Source organism: Euprymna scolopes, chromosome 41, assembly GCF_053919585.1.
Source record: "Euprymna scolopes isolate OS-2025 chromosome 41, ASM5391958v1, whole genome shotgun sequence".
Taxonomy (NCBI): Eukaryota; Metazoa; Mollusca; class Cephalopoda; order Sepiida; family Sepiolidae; genus Euprymna; species Euprymna scolopes.
Window position 1 is genome coordinate 63837340 of NC_136522.1, and position 7160 is coordinate 63844499.

Consider the following 7160-nt stretch of genomic DNA (forward strand, 5'->3'; position numbering starts at 1 on the left):
AAATTAAAAAGAATATTCTGTTGTTACAGCCCTAGTTATCACCACGGCTAGGACAACAGCATATTCTTTTCATTATTTTGACTCTCGAGTGTGTATCCGTTTATATCTTATATGCTTTTATATAGAGTGATGTGGTTCTCGGTTGATTAACTGTGTCTAACTGCGTCGGATATATACTCGAGAGTCATAACAATGAAAAGAATATGCTGTTGTCATAGCCCCAGTGATAACACACTGCGGACATCAAATTAGGTATATACATTCTAATTTTCATGTTCCTAGTTCGATATCACCTTTTATCTTCCTTTTTAATAAATAGGATATCCCGATCGTATAATTTATAATCTGGAAACCGTGGCACACGTACGTACGTACATACGTACGCACGTTCAAGGTACTACGGTATAAATATATAGAATACTATTATTACTTTATTCTTTGTCGTTCCATATATTTTACTGGCAGGGAACCCCGACGTTGCCTGGGATCGAATGATGATCAACGAATGTTTAACACTCCCATAATTTATTGTCCACAAAATTGGTGTAGTCGCTAATCTTTTAATCAAACCGATTGGTTGCCCATTACAGTTCGGATTCTATTGCAGGGGACCGGGTGGGGGTAACCAAGTCTACAATACATTGTAATCTACTTTGCACTGTAGAGAACCTATTGTTGATATTATATTTTTATATACAACTAGCAAGGGGTACCCGGCGTTGCCCGAGTGTTTGGAGGTGTGTGTGGAAACACCGGGGGTTGGGGGGGGGGTTAAAAAAAAGTAAGTATGAGGATCGAACCCGAACTGTTGAGGCAAAGTTGTAAATTAAAGTGTGGGAAAAAAACACGTGCGACGTTAACCATTGCCCCAACGCGAGATGCTGACGGAAACACGTTTGAATTTATTTAATTACTTGGATGTAGCAGGTGCCCGATTTAATGAGTTAATGAGGTCAAGTTTGACTGCGGGGTTTCATTTACTGCTGAACGCTTTTTTTTTTTTTTTTTTTTTTTCTCAAGATGTTATAAGAAAAAGACTAACCCACATGCGGCGAGCGACAAATGTTGAATATTTATCTTCCCCAAATCGAGCAAATTAAATAGACAGACGAGCTTCGTTGTTAAATCTGAGATATTACTATTTACATGTGATATAAAAAGTTTTAAAAAGTTGTGAAGCGACCAACCGCTTCTCTGAAAGAAGCCTTTTGTAGACACACAGAAAAAGCGAACACACACACACATACACACATACATACATACATACATGCATACATACATACATACATTTTCGCTTTTATATTTATAGATGGCTTGAATTAAAGTTTAAGATGCAAAAGTCAAGTATCATGATTCAGTTGTGCTCTAAATAGAAAAATTAATTTCGAACGCACACCTGTCATATCAAAGAACCTACTGTTGATTTTATATGCCTGGCCTTTCTGTTTATGCGGTGATAATAGCTGGAATTTAAGTTTAAAATGAAAAAGTCATATATCATCGATCAATTGTGGTCTATAAAGAAACATTCATTTCGAACACGCCTCAGTCATGTGAAAGAACCTATTGGTGATTTTTTTTTAGCCGGGCCTTTCTGCTTGTGCGGTAATAAAACTTCTCAAATGCACTTGTGATGTTAGGCTGAGTGAAGTGTTCACTTTGGTCCAAATCGCCTGTTTCTTCTTTAATCGGATTTGTTTGATTATCGATTATCGATACTTATCAAAGACATTCCGACACAAAACCAATCTAGGAGCCTTTTCATGCTTATAATGTGCCTCTGTGTGAAATTTCACAAAAAGCGACCCAGCCGTTTTTGAGTTCATAGGGAACGAACTTACACACAGAGACGAAGTTCCCTTCATATAATAGAAGATAGATAGATAGATAGATAGATAGATAGATAGATAGATAGATATTTCCCTATATTTCTCCATCCATCCATCCATCCATCCATCCATCCATCCATCCATAGCCCTTGAGCCCCTGGGGAGGAGCATAGGCCATATACAACTTTTGTAGATGTTTTTGTAGCAAGGAATTCTTTGTACAGGGTAAAGGCGCTGGCCCTACGCCCAACCTTCCCAGAAGGTACATACAACGCCTAGCCTTCCCAAATGGTCGCCGATCTGGTACTGGCCAGGGTCAACGTTGCTTAACTTCGGTGATCTAGCAAGAACCGGTGTGTCAACGTGATTGTGCCGTACCCCTATATTTCTCCATCTTTTTTATTGTGTCAATCTCTAGTCTTTACTATCTTTAATGCTTCCGTATACATATAGTATGCCTTTATTTCATTTCTAGGTTAATATTCTTATACCAATTATTTTAAAATATAAACCTGGCCATTTTTCGTTTTCTGCCGAAAAATACCATGACCTAAAGAGGTATTTTCCTTACTGAATTGGTGATTTAATAAAGTTTTATTTAACTTTCGATTTTTATCCTTTATTTCTAACTAGCACGAGTACTCGGGTGTGACGAGGTTATATAGTAAGTCTATTGAGCAACCAATCCCCTAAAATAATGTAAATAGTAGCGAATAACCGTGCAAGCACAAAAAATTACAGCATTAGTCAGGCTCGAACCTGCAATGCGAAAGAGGAAAAGGAGGTGAAAAACAAACAAACAAACAAACGCATTAGCTGTCTTACCCACGCGACTTGTAACGTCAAGGGCCATCGAAAAAACGTGTTTTATACGTATATCGAGATCGCAAGGCGTGAATGAGTTTGCAAAAATGTTGACGCAAAAAACTGACACCTTGTAAAAAAAAAACAAAAAAAACAACGCAGTTGAGGATCAAAGAATTAATGTTTTGTGCCAATTTTTTATATTTGTCGTCCGAGAGATCGATCGTCCTAACGATACCAATTTTTTTAGTGTTCGTTGCGCTGATGTTTGGAGGTATGTGTTGAGCAAAAAAAAAAAAATGGTAGTCGGCAGGCAGACTTGAACCTGTACCGCGAAGGCGGAAATGAACGTAAAAAATGTGACGTCTTTGCTGTTGCGCCCATCGTCAAACCGGAAGTGACATAGGTTTTAATTAAGACTAGTCAATCGAAAAGAGGGGATGACTTGCGAAAATATCGGCGAAAAAAGCGATCTCTCCCTGTAGAAAAGTGTCCAGTTGAGAGTGAAGGAATTGATGTTTTTTGCCAACTTTTCGATATTTGTCGGACGAAGAGTCGAGCTTGAAAACGGTACAGATAGCGTGAAAATTCGTATCCTTTACTGAAAGTTTTAGGCAGAAATACATACATACATACATTCAAACAGACAGGTGAGATTTATATAATAGATAATAATTGATTCACTTGTATATGTAGGCTTTTGTATCTGCATATGTCATTACATAAAGATTATTTTTATATTCTTCTTTATAAGCAATTTCATTCTGCAGAATCACTTTCATTTAGGATGCTGACAACCTTGCAGTGTTTACGCCATTGTTGAGATGGTTTGTTTACTTTTGGATGAAGTTTATGGCCCTGTCTCTTGTGAAGTTCAAGTTTTGTCTCTTTGTTGTTTGAGAACGGGTTATTTTATTATTAATATATTTGCATGACCTGTGGAAATTCCACAGAATGAGAAATATATTTAATCTACAGACATCCTTAAGATTATATAAAAGGAACTTCGTCTGTGTTTGTGAGTTCGTTGCTTATAGACTCCTAAACTTGTGAATTATTATAATTATTTAATTACTAACGGGGGTCTAAATTCGTAACTTAAAGATTACTTCCTAAAAATCAAACCAAACAATAATACCTCTGTCTAGAAGGGTCTCTAATTTATTACAATGGTTTCAGGATTGATGAAAATATTTATTCATAAACATTTTTATACATTCGTTACATTTATTGAGGGGAGATTATGCACATTTTTGCCGTTATGCACATTTAGTTAACGTTAACTAACGTGCTTTTCAATATTTCTTTTCATTCATCACTTACAGACTACTGCATAATATAAAACGAAACAAAATTAGCTGAGTCTAATAATGCGCTGGATAATCATGCTTTAAACTGTTTTTGAGGTGCGTATGTTAACAAATCTTTTCTTTATATCATCTTTCCACCGGTCCACGCCGGTACACGCCGGTACACGCGCCCTGCTAACATTAAAATAAAAAAAAAACAATTTTAGCCGACATTTTCAACATTTTTTTGGCTTCCGTCTCTTGCTATCCATTGGTCAAAAGATGAGAAGGATATTTTTAATATGGGGGGGGGGTGCTTTTACATTATCTGAGCGAAAGATAACACCGTGCAACAAATGTCAGGTTTTAAAAAAGTACAAGCCACAAAAGATAATAGATAATTATACTTTAAACTGTTTTTGGGGTCATTTAACAAATCTTTTCCAGCTTTATATCATCTTTTCCAGCGGTCAACGCCGGTACACGCGTCCTGCTAGCATTAAAATAAAATAAAATAAAAAAATACCAATTTCAGCCAACATCGTCAACATTTTTTACTTTATTTCAGGTTTAAAAAAAGTGCATGCCACATAAGACCTGTTTCGGCGTAAGAAAATTATTCTGACACTTATTGATTATATCTGACATTTCTTTCTATAGAAATGGTAGGTACCGTTTTTATATACTATAAATCATATTTTATTATTATTAGTTATGAATGAAAAACACAATTGTCAGTTTAAACAACATTTGGTGTAAGAGATTCAAGGAAGACAGGGATTCTGTGAAGGATGATGAGAGGTGTGGGAGGAGTAAGGAAGTCAGAACACCAGAGTTGATTGGTCAAATAAAGAATAAAGGATAAGGACTGTCGTGTGTCTATAGAGACAATAAGTGAACAGTTTGATGCCAATGTGGGAATGGTACACACAATTATTTGCAAGGAACTGAAGAAGCAAATCTTCCGCATGTTCAATTCCTTGCAAATAAATGAATGTACAGTTCCCACACTGACATCAAACTGTGCAATTATTGTCTGTATAGACACATAATAGACTCGTATAAACCATATTTTATTATTATTTGTCACGAATGAAAAGCACACAATTATCAAAATAAATATGTATTAGATACGTGTAAGCCAAAACAACGCGTTATTACAAAATAAACATATATTTATTTTGTTTGAAATTTATATTGGAATTTATAAATATATTTCGAAAATACACTTCATCATCAGTATGTCTTTCTTTTATTTATTTATTTATTTATTTATTTTTGCCATATTGTTGTTGGAGCATAGAATCAGTAGAGGTCCATTGGTTGTTTTTACGGTAGTCTTTTCAAATGTCGGAACGGTGCGTTGGTCACGCGGAACGGAACAAAAACCCTAACACAATTGTCAGTTGGAATAGCATTTGTCCTTTTAACCATCTTGTGTTGAGTGTCATCCTCCATTTTTATATTCCGGCAATAGTCTGCCAACATACCAGGGTTTCGGTTTTCTTTAAAACGTTTGTTTCTCCATTACTGATCTCTCGCCATGTTCATCACTCAGGTCGCAAAATTCTAGTGATAAAAAAATTTTTGCGTAAAAAAAAACTGTACCTAATTCGAAAAAAAAAGAAGGCCAGAAATGTGCATAAAATAATAGCAACAAATGTTCTGAGAAGAGACCATATCTTACTTGTAACCGTCGCCCCATCTGCGGAGTAGAATATTTAGTTGACCTTAGTGACCCCAAATGAGATAAAAATTAGACTTATATTGTGTCTTTGGATTCCTTAACAAATTTAACGCTTACTGAAACTTATTAAAACAGCAATAAACACACACACACACACACACACACACACACACACACACACACACACACACACACACACACACGTATATATATATATATATATATATATATATATATATATATATATATATATAATTCTGGGTTCTAGCTTTATCATGAAAAAATGTATGTGAACAGATATATATATATATATATATATATATATATATATATATATATATATATATATATATATATATATATATATATATAATGTCTAATATATGTAGAAAAAGCGGATCATCCTCCGTAGAGACGTGATGTCCCTTAATAAATAGAAATCGTGTTTGGGGAGTCGGCTAATTTCAGTTAATGTTTATAGATGTGATATCTACCGCCTGCATACCAGCAGTAACTATCTTAGTTGTCTAAGACGTGTGACTTGTCACTTGGTAGAATGTAGAACTGGATAAAATAAAAGAATTAAAATCGAGGCATAGCCAATAGATAGCACCGTGACACATACGGTTTGGTCGACAACCTGGGTTCGTGCCTCTGTCGGAGAAAGTCACTAATGAGATGCAGTACATCGAAACCCACTTTGGGTCTGGCGTTGTCCGTTGTCGATGCAATTGCTCGATTCCATCTAATTCTGGGTTTTAGCTTTATCATGAAAAAGTATATATATATATATATATATATATATATATATATATATATATATATATATATATATATATATCTTAGTGATGTGATGATTTCAATAGTTTCCCGATTTCGATACAATTACGGATTCTTTTATAAATTATCGATTTCGATTCCAATTCTTTTAAAAATTAACTATTTAAGGTATAGAGTTGTTGTTGTTTTTTTTATATTTCCGCAAATGTGGGGGCGATATATAGATCTTGGTTTTAGTAATAATCAATAAATATTTATCATTATTACTATGGAAAACTAAGTTGTAAAAATAAATAAGTTTTAGAAAGAAACAAGTAAAGGAATTTTCATTGACAGAAAATAGACATCATTTTTTCGATCCCGATGAATAGTCTTAACATTAAATATATATATATATATATATATATATATATATATATATATATATATATATATATATATATATAGAATAACTTTGACGTATATAACACGCAACATTGTTTATATAATCATATGTATTACCATTCCCTATGGTTTACCAATGGATTTTCAATGGACTCATTTTGGACTTATCCTGTTTTAGATTCATTGGATTATTATCATATACCTTTTCTTCGTTTTTCCCGTTTGCATGCTTTCTTAATGTCTAACTGTTTAATAACATTTTTGATGCAAATATGTTTAATATCATATTTGTAGTTTTATTTTAATGGATTAACCTGCAAAATTTATTGTATATTTTGTAAACCTGTTTTCTTATGGTGATAAGCATTGCGATTTTCTGAAACTCTG